This window comes from Tamandua tetradactyla, chromosome 8, assembly GCF_023851605.1.
Source record: "Tamandua tetradactyla isolate mTamTet1 chromosome 8, mTamTet1.pri, whole genome shotgun sequence".
NCBI lineage: Eukaryota > Metazoa > Chordata > Mammalia > Pilosa > Myrmecophagidae > Tamandua > Tamandua tetradactyla.
Window position 1 is genome coordinate 15,201,097 of NC_135334.1, and position 14,280 is coordinate 15,215,376.

General features: G+C 38.3%; 1 pseudogene; it reads right to left on the reverse strand.

The window, feature by feature from the left end:
* Nucleotides 1-2,842: 2,842 nt before the first annotated feature.
* On the reverse strand, nt 2,843-3,768 carry LOC143643242 (olfactory receptor 8B4-like; annotated as a pseudogene).
* Nucleotides 3,769-14,280: the final 10,512 nt, after the last annotated feature.

Consider the following 14,280-nt stretch of genomic DNA (forward strand, 5'->3'; position numbering starts at 1 on the left):
CAACAGCTGCAATTGGAGTCACCACCTTGTTTGTTTACAATAATTCACTATCACCCCCCAAGGCCCATCTGTTTTCTGCACAGGCCAAATAGGAAAGCTGAATGGGGATGCAGTGGGAATCACCACCCCTGCATCCTTCTAGTTCTTAAGAGTGGCCCTAATCTCTTTAGTCACTCCAAGTATCTGATGTTGCTTCTGTTTTACATTTTGTTAGGTATGGGCAGTTCTAGTGGCCTCCATTTGGTCTCCCCTACCATAAAAGCCCTTACTGCACAAGTCAGGGAAATAATATGGGGATTCTGCAAGTTGCTGAATATGTTGATTCCAATTATGTATTCTGGAACTGGAGAAATAACCACAGAATGGGTCTGGGAACCCAGTGGACCCACTCTGAAACAGACCTAAGCTAAAACTCCATTGATCACTTGACTTCCATAAGTCCCTACTCTGACTGGTGGACCAGAGTGCTATTTTGGGTCTCCTGGAATTAATGTCACTTCTGAGCCAGTGCCTAATAATCCCCCAAATATCTATCATTTATTTTTCCCCAGTGCACAGTTACTCTGGTAAAAGAGCATAGATCTCCTTGGGGAAGGCTGGAGGAAGATTCATGGTATAGATTTTTGGCAGTATTCAGGGTCCTTCCTCAGTTGTACCTGGCCCTCCCCTCATTCAAGAGGCTCTGGGTCTGTAAAATCTTTCAGGTCTGGGAATTTATTAAGTGACCATGACTCTCTGACTTTGTAATTCAAGTTAGGCTTCTGTTCACTTGTCCTAGAACTCTTTTGCTTATATGGCTCAAACAAGAATTCAGTAGACTGCCCATCTATTTTAGTTCTAGACACTCCATGATCTACTAGCTAATACCATAATTCTCTGCAAGTCAGCTTATTTTGATTGCTGCTTTGAGTCTGCTATCCATTATGGTAGCCATGTCCAGCTTGCCCTTGGTGATTAAGCACTGTCATGTGGCTTCTGACAATTTGGGATCTGATCAACCACATTGTGTTTAAGGATTCCAGCTCAGTGGCAGCAATGCCCACTGTAATATCTGACCTACAGAGAAGGGCAACTACAGAACTCTTCAGGGATTATGGAGCTCATCTCACAAATTTATTCCTCAAAATCCTGGTAAAAGATGTGTTCTCTGGATATTCCTGGAGTGTGTGAGAAGGTCTTCCATGATAAATTCACTCTAACATTCCAAGCTCTCTAAACCTTTGGATCCCCTCATCTACATTACACCAGGTCAATCCTGGCATTTCAATTTAAGGTAATGTTGGCCACCTTTTGATCCTGTTTCAGCCAACCCCTCCCCACTACCACCAAAAAAAAAAAAAAAAAAAAAAAAACTGTTAACACCCTTTCTAACCCCTCAAGCTACAACTTTGAATGCAGAATCTCTGAGTCTATATCAATAAATTCAGCTTGATCCAACTTTGTATTCCTTCCACTGTTATCTCACATTCTTATTATCCATTCCCACACATATAACAGCTTCAAACCAACCCACATAGTGAAGCTGGATTAATTGCTCCAGAGGAGTGAGAGCTATTTCCCATAGGAGGTGGTTACTGGTTTCACCGGCAATGAAGAGTTAATCTCTTTAGGTGGAGGTTGGATGGCAGACTCTTCAGGGCAGACTGGAGGAAGGGAAGCTGTTTCTTCAAGGCAGTATAGAGCTTGGGAAGGTCTTTCCTCAGGGCAGGCTGGAGGCGGGGCAGGGTTGCCATTTCCTCAGGGCAACCCATCAGAGGTTTATCTAGCAAGCACTCAGAGGAATCCAGGGTTCCAATGTCCCCTCTTCTTTCATTACCAACCGATATTTTCCCATCCCAATTTTCAGGATCCCATTCTTTTCCAATCAATGCCTTTACTTTAACAGTACATACCCTGCAAGGTTGAGATTTTAGTTTATGTTGTAAATCTTCTACTTGCAGACAGAGATCTCAAGTCAGCGACCACAGTAAATAAGATTTTATTTCAAGAAACAATAGAAACTTTTACATCTTCCATACAACATTTAAGGTGCAAATTTGAAGTCTTCAGTTCATCCTTTTCTCTTATAACTGTATCCAGCAGATCTAAAACTGCCAACCATCACGTTTATACCTCTTAACTCCACAAAATTCTATTAAGGTATCAAAAACACTGTCACCCAGAGCCTTGCCTCACACAAACATACAATTAGGAGGATAAAATGCTAATATTTCATGTATCTCTATTGCCAATTCATGCCACAGACTGTCAAGTGCCATCTTGATGATTGGAATTAGAGTCATTAGTGCTTTTGAGTCTAATCAGAGGAGAAAACCAACTGCAAAAACCAATTTTTAATATTCTGCTTCTCAAGAACCAGTCCCAGTACCAAACTGTATTAGTCAGGGTTCTCTAGGGAAACAGAACCAATAGGAGATATCTGTAATATAAAACTTTATAAAGGTGTCTCATGCAACTGTGAGGATGCATAAGTCCAAATTCCATAGGGCAGACCATAAGCTAACAGCTCCAATGAAGGTCTTTAATGAATCCTTCAAGAAAGGTTGGTTGGCTGAAGCAGAGAGAGATTCCTTCTTACTTCTCCTTTAAAGCCTTCAACTGATTAGATTAAAAGTCACTAATTGCATAAGGCACTCCCCTTGGCAGACTGCAGATATAATCAGTTATGGATGCAATCAATGCGCTGGTGATTTAGTAAACCAGACACAAAATGTCTTTGCAGTAATGGATAGGCCAGCGCTTGCTTGACCAGGAAACTTGGAACCATCATTTGGCCAAGTTGACACATGAACGCAACCATAACAGATGCTTACCATGAGTCAATTGCCAATGAATCAGACCATCAGAAGAGCACTCTTTTCAGGGTTTTACCCAGGGCAAGCTTAACATCCTTATTCCTCAAACTGTAGATCAAAGGGTTAAGCATAGGAACCACATTGGTATAGAAGACTGAGGCAAATTTACCCTGGTACATAGATCCAGGAAAATAAGGTGCTAGATAAGTGAATGACCCTGACCCAAAATACAGAGCAACCACACTTATGTGGGAGCCACATGTACTGAAGGTTTTGGACCTGCCGTCAGCAGAGGGAATGTGGAAGATGTTGGAGAGAATCAAAGCATATGAAATGAAGATGCTGATACTGGACATTGTGATGACAACTCCAACAACAATAAAAAACACCAGCTCGTTGACATGTGTGCTACTGCAGGAGAGCTGCAAGAGAGGGAGAACTTCACACGGATAATGGTTGATGATGTTGGAATCACAGAAGGTCAGTCTCAACATATTTCCAGTGTGGACCATGGCCCCAGAAAACCCCATCACATTTGAGCCAGAGAGCTGAAGACAACAGACCTGAGAGGACATGATAACCGTGTACTGCAGAGGGTTGCAGATGGCCACGTAGCGATCATAGGCCATTAACACCAACACATAGCACTCAGAGTTGGCAAAGAAGGAGAAGAAAAATTGAGTCATACATCCCACATAAGAGATAATATTTTCTGATGCAAAATCATTCAGCATTTTAGGAGTAAATACACAGGAATAGCAGAGATCTATAAAGGACAAGTTGAAGAGGAAAAAGTACATTGGTGCATGAAGGCTGGAATTCAGTGCAATTACGTCATCAAGCCCAAGTTGCCCACCACAGTGAACACATAGATCCCTAAGAACAGAAGTAAAAGGGGTAGCTAGAGCTCTGCTTGTTCTGATAACCCCTCAAGGATAAACTCAGTCACTGAGGAGCTGCTTCTTAGAGTCATTCTCTTCTGGAGAGTGTCTGTAGAAACATGAGAAAAAATACAGACAGAAATGCTGAGCACAAGTATGGCTGCTGAGAGAAGAGTCAAGAAGTTAAACCAGTACATTGATACTCCTCCCTTCTCTTTCTGCCCTCATCTATGCTCCTCTCTCCCAGAGTACTAACAATGCGTCTGCAACAAACTTCAGCACTGCTGGGCTGATCATGTATCCAAGCTAGAGTCTGTTTCATAGGCAATAGTTCTGCCTCTGTTTGAAAGATAAGGTGACAGTGTATTCAAATTGGCTGCCTAAGGACCCTCAGAAAGACACCCATAGAGCCTGGAATACAATCTAGGCTCAGTGTCCAAAGAGCATCCCTGAACTAGAGAGACAGGAGCTCTCACATCCCCATGTTTTCACACATTCTTTTCCCAACCAGGTACCAGGCTCCTGCCTGAAGAGAAAACTGGGCCCCTACTTGTATCTGTATATCCTATCTTCCTTTTCTAGCCCCTTCATTCAGTCTCACCTCAAGATCAATGTTGAGAGCAGGGAGTTGATCAATATTTCCCAGACACTTTGGTTGATGGCCTGGTAGCTTAAGCCCCTCACCCTACTGGACCATCTACATTGGTGTACTTGCTTTGCTTGCTTGGTCTTATCCCAACTCTGCTTCTTTAATGATGAAAGTTACCCCTTCGGTGTCCTGGTTTCTCAGAAACTTGTTTGAGCTCAGTGACAGCTAATTAACACACTGATAGTCTCATAGATTTGAAGCAATATTAAAATTCATCTAATTCTGGAGTGAACAAACCTACATGTGCCAAAAAATTAGATAATTATATGCTTATTAAGAAAGTGTATCTTGGGAAGGCTTACATTTTCTATTTGGTGAGGGTGTGTTTATTGGTTATCTTTCTCTTGGGAAGAATGGAATTATCTAAAATTGAGAGTTTTGGTGGACTGTTGACTGTGGACATTATCCATGATGCCTAACGGAGGTGGCTGAAGGATGCTCTGACTGAGAATTAGATTGGCGAAAGTAGATTGGCAAACGATGGTATATACATAGAGTCGAATATTGTGCTGCTACAAAAAGGAAAAAAGTCATGAGGTATGCAAATTGTGAATGAACTTGTGGGACATTTGGTGAGGCAAAATAAGCCAGAAACAAAAGAGCAATGATTGTATGGTCTCATTTAGAAAACACTTATAAGAAAACAGGGGCCTAGATTGCTCTTATAGCAGACACATTTAGTCCAGAGTGGTAATTGTTATTTCTCAATTTTGAGAGACTGTTTTATATATGTATAACTCGGTATTTAGAGATAAGAAAGAACTGATCAGGTCTGGATTTAAGAAATTCAGAATACAGGGGTAAGGAAGACATTGTCTATATTTTAGAACCTCATCCACTCTTTGAAACCAAAGGAAGAAAAGTTTATTTTCTCCAGAACTTAAAGTTTCCTGCAGCACATAATCTAACTCAAGCTGTCTGGATAGATTATTTAAACAATCCAAACACAGGAACTCAGAATAAGAATGAGGGCCTTTAATCCTATATAATTTAACATAATGTCTGGATACATCCCAGAGTATATTAAGCAGATGATAAAAAAAAAGTACTGGCAAAGTACCTTGAGGGATGGGAGAAAAAATACGGAGCTATTAAACTTTACCACCAGGGAAACTCCTGATATTGTGTCAAATATTAGGGGCACCCAAATCAATAGGTGAAGCCCTTGGTACTGAGGCTCGCTCTTGTGGAGCTTGCATATGTAGTGGAGGCACTTAGCCTGCCCATAGGTATGCCTAAGAGTTACTTCCATTGGACCTCTTTTGTTGCTCAGATGTGGCATCTCTCTCTCTAAACCCGACTCTGCAAGTAAAAGCATTGCCTTACCTGCTATATGAGACATGACATCCAGGGGTGAAAATCTCCCTGGCAGTGCGGGAGGAAATTCCCAGGGAAGAGTCTGGCCCTGGCACTGTAGGATCAACAATGCAATCCTGACCAAAAGGTGGAAAAGAAGTATAACAAATAAGGTATCAGTAGCTGAGAAAGGGCAAACAGAGTTTGCTGCCCCTATCCAGAGTTGAGAGGCTACTCTGGAGGTCACTCCTACATAAGCTTCAGTTAGACATTGCTATCTACTCCAACCAAAACCATTCCAGCCAATCCCTCTAGGGCATTATACAAGATTCTACAAAGGTGCTGTGCACTAGGGTAACTCTCCAGAAACCTACAACCTCCAGATGGATCCCCAGACCAGATAAATCCTGAAATGCAGAGGGGTCAGTCTCTCCAGAACATCAACTAGTTCCATTTCCCACCCCATATTATCAATGGCCCCTTCCACATGAAAAAGTTAAAGTGGGCATAGCCCAAATATCCCTAAAGAGTGGAGAAAGATCAAAGGTGATGGTGGATTATAACAGAGAAAGTAGGGCTTAAAAAATCAGTATGATTGCTGAATCATTATATTTATATTTCTTTTAGTGTCCAATATATTAGAACAACTAGAAGTAAAAACCTAAAATTGTGGAATTGTAACCTATACCAAACTCTGAAATCTGCTCTATAATTGTTGTGATGTGCTTTGAAATTTATTGTTTTTTTTCTATATATACTATTTTTCACAGAAAAAGGAAAAAAGATTTCTTTTAGCTTCCAGTGTTTTAGAGCAGCTAGACGGAAAAATATGAAATAGTGGAATGTTAACCCATAACAAACTCTGAAATCTGTTCTGTAACTACTTGTTGAAGTGTACTTTGAAAATCATTGCTTATCCTTTCTCTTCTTTGTATATATGTTATATTTAACAATAAAAAATTTTAAAAAGTACATATCTTACTGTCCTTATCCAGACATCATAAAACAGAATCAGCAGGCGTGGGACCTTTTCATCTGTATTTCTTTTCTAAATCTTACCTTGGTAATCTGCAGATTTAGCCAGGTTTGGGATTCACTGATCTTATCCTTCCCTACCCCTTCCCCTATTTTTTCCAGACAGGAAAACTGGTTAGTAGTAGAAGTTGGAGTTTGAAATAAAACTTGGGTCTCGAACCTCTGTGGGTGCTCTGGCCTTCAGTTTGACAGAAGTGCAGAGTACAACAAGGGAACAGTTGAGAAGCAGGTCTGAAACAGCACCCCTGTATCATCTTGAGACTTGACTGCCAGGACAAGAAGTATGTGTGCAATGTGCTTGGGAGTGGGGAGTCAGATTACTTTGAAGAAGAAAGTGATATGAGCATATTTCTGCTGGGGAAGAGCAGTTGGGTGTCAATGGCTTTATGCAATGCTGCCCTGGGCAGAGTGTTTTTATCTCATAATAAGGTTTCATGAACTCAAAGCACTAACAATAAGGGGTGAAGTTTTAGACTAAGTAGGTTATAAGTAAATACAGGAATAGTCATTTCTACTCTTCTTAGTGTATCACAAATCACATAATGTTTGCCCCTGCCTTGTAACTGTAGTGTCCTCTACCTTCTACTTTGAAAATTTTTACAAGCCCTGAGTTCAGGCACCATCACCAAGACATCTTGATGCCTCATTTCATATTACTCAGGCCACCTTTTCAGCTTCTACTGTTGCTGTGACAGACAGCTGCACCCAATTGTAGCCAAACAATACCTTTCCCTGGAGGCAGCACTTGGCCCTGCTTCCTGCCCTAGGACTTCTCTGCTATAATCTGGAATGCTTGTGGGAATCTGCCATCATTCTGGGCATAGGCAAACTTGAAAGTATACAAGTATTAACACCCTCTGGGGACCAATGGATAAATGCTCCCCTCTTTTTTGTCTCTAGTGAGTCACTCTTCATGGTGACTAAAAGAGGACTCAGAGGGATTGGTCCTAAGTTTCTCATTAAGGTACCCAACTCAATAACACATTTTTGGATTGGTTTTCCATCCTTCCCTGTTTCACTCTTCTTTCCTCCACTCCTGTTCCCTTGGGTCACTTCTAAAAATAAACCACCTCCACCCCAGTTCTGGTCTCCAGGACTGCCCTTTATGGGAATCCAAGCTAAGTCACTCCTAAAATAATGTGTGGGGAAAATAGTCTACCCCAAATGCTGCCTGTTCCACCTTGCAGAGGGAATTAACCTCATCCAAAGCTGTTTGGTTCCAGGTCAGGAAACTAAAGATGAATCACTACATTCATCAAGTACCTGAAATTCCATAGTACAAAGAATTTTTGCATCTTGAGTATGCCCTGTCAATATGCCAAAATGCCAAAAGTAGAATTTCAAGATATCATCACCCCTAAAGGGTTGAACTGAAAAATCTTTGGGTTCTTTGTCTTTTGATCTGCCATAGCTATACTTACAACAGGCTGAGTGAGCATCCATATTCCTTAAGCAACATGATGGATGTGAACTGGGTTTATGTTCTTCTATGTCTTTAAAACCAAATGCAAAAACTGTCTTCCAGCAGCTGAAAAAAAATGGTTATTAATTTCTTTGGATCTCAATCTTTTCATCTTCAAATGGGAACAATGAAAATAATTCACAAAATTGGTATGAGGATTAAATTAAATTATGAAAATGGGATAACTTAGTAGAGAGGATGAAACATGGAAGAGCCTTGATAAAGGTTATAGGTAACAGACATATAACAAATATAAATATTATATAGTATAAGGAGGAAATGATGGAAAGAAAAAGCTTGCTAAAAGCTGATGAGCCTAAAAGAGGTAAGAGAGAGCCGTGCAATGGTGACTCGGTGACAGAATTCACACCTGCCATACTGGAGACCCAGGTTCGATTCCTGGAGCCTGCCCATGCCAAAAAGAAAAAAAAAAAGAGGCAAGAGAGGGATCAACATAGGTTGAAGGGGAGAGCTGATAGAAGTGACAGGATTTCTGAAACAATATATTTTTCTTCAAAACTTTATCTAAGGATTTCAGTTGAACAAGACAGTGGTGTAAAATGCTCCAGGGTACCATTCCCCAACAGAATCTTTGTGCAAGCAGCAAAAGATGGCAGAGCCAAGTTCCTCAAAATTCCAGAGAACAGCTAAAGGGCTGCAGTGACTGGACAAGTATTGAATCGACAAAATGCAAGAAAATTGATAAACTGGTAGGGAACCCTTGCAGTACCCTTGCTGACCTTCCCCACCTCCTCCCCACTGTGATGTAGAGGTAACCTGCACTTCCACTGTGGGGTATGGACCTGTTATATAAGGAGAAAGGTAACCCATATGCACATACTAGAGTACCCCTATATTGGTGCTAGTCAATCAGGTGCAGTCTGAATTGGGAAACACTTCTCTGGCTCCCTTCCCAGTACTTGCCTACAGGCAGAAGCAGTCTGGTGACAGCTAAAGCAGCATAAGAAAGAATTAAGTGGAAATGGCCTAGGGCAAAGGACTATCTGCTTTAAGGTATATAACAAAGCCCACTCGTGGGAAAGAAAGTATATTTCATAGGAATAGAAAAGGTAATTGACTGCCTGTATAAAAAGGTGGGGAGGTAGGTGGAATTACTAAGGCCATGAGCAAGCACAGGCCCAGGACAAGACACAATTTCAGAAAAGAAGAAAACTCTGCACTTCATAGTCATCACAAGTTGATCTTGATTGGGGAACTAAACACTGAAGGAACATACCAGCCAATACAGAGCCAATTTGAAGACTCTGACAGGTGCTTTTTGTATTTGTTTGTTCCTGACACTCAAGGAAATCTTGAGTTTGCATCTTGAGCTAGATACAAACTTCGGGAACAAACACTTCAGGCACTGAATCACAGAGATAATATTTTAAAATGTTAAAATGTACCCTGTGCAACCTAACATTACAAAACAAATAAAGAGGCAGGAAATGGTGTTCCATCCAAAGGAAAAGTATAGAAATCCAGAAATTATGAACAAAGAAAACCAGATTTTGGCTATACCAGACAAAAACTTTTTAAAATGATCCCAATAAGCTCCAGGAAATAAAGGAAAATATATAAAAGACTAAAGGATATCAGGAAAACAGTGAATGACTAATATAAGAATCTCAATAGACAGAGAGAAATTCTGAGAAGGAATGAAATTGTAATACTAGAGTTGAAGTTTCTTACAGAAGAAAGAAACAGGGAACTTGAAAACAAGACAATGGAGATGATTCAGGCTAAAGAGAAAGATCATTTTAAAAAGAAAACAGAGACTAAGAGACCTGTGGTACACTATTAAGCATGCCAATATATGCAGTATGTGGGTCTCAGAAGGGAAAGAAAACAATAAGGAGGAAAAGAAATATTCAAAATAACTGCAGAATACTTTTCAAATTTAACAAAAGACATAAATATATACATTCAAGGAGCTCCTATCAGAATAAACTAAAATCTAAACACACCAGATACACACTTAGCAAACTGTCGAATGCCAAGGACAAGAAGAGAGTTCTGAAAGTTTCAAGAGAAAAGCAATGTGTTATATACAAGCATTTCTCAATAAGATAAAGTGCCATTTGCTCATCTGAAGACATGGGGGAAAGAAGGCAGTAGGACAAAATATTTAAAGTGCTGAAATAAAACATTGCTAACCAAGAATTTTATAAGCAGCAAGACAGTCTTTCAAAAATGATGGCAACGTTAAGACAGTCCCAGAGAAAAAAAGCTGAGTTTGTTACCATTAGACCTCCCTACAAGTAATGTTAAAGGGTGTTCTTCAGACTGAAATGAAAGGACACTGGACAAGATTCAATGCAGTGTAAAGAATTAAAAATCTGTCATAAAGTGAACCAATTGGGTAATTATAAACGCAAGTGTTTTACTTTGTTAATGCTGTCAGAAATGCATTATACCAGGAATGGTTTGGCTTTTATAAAGGGAATTTATTAAGTTACAAGTTTGTAGTTCTAAGGCCATAAAAATGTCCAAACTATGGCATCCAGATAAAGATAACTTGACTCCAGAAAGGCTGATCTGGAAAGGCTCATGGCTGAAATATGCTAGTCCTTTGGTTTCTGGTTTCAAATACCTTCCCCAGGGATTTTTCTTTCTGAATTTCCAAAGTTTTTGTTTGTGTCAGCTTTGAAGCTTTTTCCAAAGGACTCCAGTAAGCAACCCAACCTTGAACAGGTGGAGATAAATCTCCATGGAAACCACCTAATCAAACTGTCCCACCCACAATTGGGTGGGCCAAATTTCCATGGAAACAACTTAATCAAAAATATCCCACCCAACAATTTTGAATCCATATTAAAGGGCATGGCTTTTCTAGGGTACACACAGTTTCACACCAGCAGAGCTTGTATGTATTTTTGTTATATAACTCCACTTTTTCTAAAATTCAAATGCATAAAGAGTAATTATAAATCTATGGTTTGAGATTTATAATGTATAAATGTAACAAATCCAAGAAAAAGGGAAGATGGAGGAGTAAGTGAGCAATATATGTGTGTGCTATCAAAGTTAAGATGATATCAAATCAAAATATATCATTATAGATTTAGATGGTTAAATTTTAGCCCCACAGTACCCTCAAAGAATATATATATATATATATATATATATATATATATATATATATATAAATAAATACATAGATGAATAAAGAGCTCAAAAATCAAATAATTTTGAAAGTAGGCATTACTGGAAGAACTGAGAGTCAAAAAAGGTATAATACTTACTACAAAGAGCATGTTGTAAAATGGTGGAAGAAATGTAAATGACTTACATATAAATGGCTTAAACTCCAGTCAAAAGGCAGAGGTTGTGGTTTGGACAAAAATGTATGACTCAACTATATCCTGCTTACAAGAGAGTTACCTAAAATTCAAAGAAACAAGTAGGTTGAAAGTGAAAGGATGAAAAAATATATATACCATGCAAATAGTAACCAAAAGAGAGCTGAGATAGCTATATGAATATCAGATAAAATAGACTTTAAGTAAGAAATATTACAAGAGACAAAAAAGGTAACTATATACTGATAAAGAAATAAATTCAATAAGAGGACATAATACTTATAAATATATATGCATGTAACAGCAGAGCTTCAAAATATATGAAGTAAATTTGACTGATTTGAAGACAGAAATGGATGATTCTACAGTAATAGTAGGAGACTATTTCAATACACTAATTTCAATAGTGGATAGAACTTCTACACAGAAGATCAATAAGAAAACAGAAGACTGTAATGACATTATAAATTAACTGAAACTAACAGACATATATAGAACACTTCACCCAACATCAGCAGAATATGCATTCTTCTTTATTGTGCATGGATAAGAAAGACAACACCTTAGGTTGACAAAACAAGACTCAATAAATTAAAAATATTGAAATCATACAATGAATATTCTCCAACCAACATGGAGTGAAGCTAGAAATAAAAAACAGAAGGGGCATGTCAGAGACCCAAGTTTGATTTCTGGTGCCTGCCCATGTGAAAAAAAAAAAACAGAGGGAGAATTGGAAAATTCACAAATACATGGAAATTAAACAACACACTCCTATACAATGGAAAGGTCAAAGAAGAAATTGCAAGGGAAATTAGCTATATCTTGAATGAATGAAAATACAACATACCAAAATTTATGGAATGGAGTGAAGGCAGTGCAGAGGGAAATTTCTAGCTCTAAATGCTTACATCAAAAAAGAAGAAACACCTCAAATCAGAGATGCATCATCACAACTGGTGGATGTACAAAAACAAGAGTAAATTAAACCCAAAATGAGCAGAAGAAAGGAAATAACTAAGATAACAGCAGAGATAAATGAAACAGAGAATTTAAAAATGGAGAGAATCAGTGAAACAAAAAGTTGATTCCTTGAAAAGACAAATAAAATCCACAAACTTGTAGCTAGGCTAACAAAGAAACAATGAGAGTCGATGCAACTAACTAAAATTAAAAGTGAAAGTAGGATGTTATTAACTCAAAGAATTGAAAAGGATTATAAGAGGTGCTGTGAACGACCGTCTGACAATAAATAGGTAACTAGATGCAATGAACAAATCCCTAGAAATATACAAACTATCTGCACTTACTCAAGAAGAAATAGAAGATCTCAACAGACTAATAACAAGTAAAGAGATTGCATAGGTAATCAAAAAGAAACAAAGAAAAGCCTAGGACCAAATAGTTTCACTGGTGAATTTTATAAGACAATCCAAGAAGAATGAACACCAATCCTGCTGAAACTCTCCCCCAAAAAATGAAGATCAGGGAACACTCCCAAAGTCATTCTTTGAGACTACCATCACCTTAATAACAAAGCCAGATAAAGATACTGCAAGAAAAGATACTTACAGACCAATATCTCTTTTGAATATAGAAGTGAAAGTCCTCAAGAAAATATTAGCAAACCCAATCCAATAGCACATCAACAAATTATATAACCAAGACCAAGCAGGATTTACCACAGCTTTGCGATGGTGGTTCAACATAAGAAAAGCAACTAATAGAATGAAGGGGAAAAGTGCATAATCCTCTCAAGTGATATAGAAACAGTGTTTGACAAAATCTAGCACCCTTTCTTGCTAAAAATACTTAGAAAACTAGGAATAGAAAGAAACTTCTGCAGCATGATAAAGGGCATATATGAATACCCCTCCCCGCTCCCCACCTCCCAAGCTACACAATGCCAAAAGACAAGAACAAGACAAGATCAGGTATAACAAGACTGTTACTCAACATTTTATTGAAAGTTCTCACCAGAATAACTAGACAAGAAAAAGAAATAAAAAGCATTCATATTGGAAAACAAGTAAAACTTTCACTTTCAGAAGACATGATCCTATATATAGAAAGTCCTGAAAAAGTCCATAACAAGGTTACTAGAGCTAATAAACAAATTCAGCAAAGTTGTGGGGTGCAAGATCAAAATGCAAAAGCCAGTAGTATTTCAATACACTAGTAATGAACAGTCTGGAGAGGGAATTAAGAAAAAAATTCATTCAGAATAGCAACTAAAGAATCAAGTATCTAGAGATAAATTTAACAAAAGATATAAAGCACTTATACATAGAAAACTACAAAACATTGCTAAAAAAATTGAAAAAGATCTAAATAAATGGAAGTACCTTCCATGTTCATGAATTAGAAGACTAAATATCCTTATGATATTAATTCTACCCATAGATTGAATGCAACCCATATCAAAATTCCAACACCCTTTTTTGCAGAAATGGAAAACCCAATCATCAAATGTATTTGGATTTGTATGGTTCTTTAAATATTCAAAGCCATCTTGAAAAAATTAAGTTAGAAGACTCATACTTCACAAGCTTGAAACTTACTACAAAGCTACAGTAGTCAAAATAGCATAGTAGTGGCACAAGGACAGATATATAGACAAATGGAACCAAACTGAAAGATTAAAAATAGACCCACACAGCTATGGCCCAGTGATTTTCAAAAAGGGTGCCAAATCCACTCACTTGGTAAAGAATAATCTCTGCAACAAATGGTGCTGAGAAAACTGGATGTAATATGCCAAAGAATTAAGATGGACCCCTACTTCACACCATATACAAAAATCAACTCAAAATGGATTAAAGACCTAAATATAAGGACCAAAACTATAAAACTCCTAGAA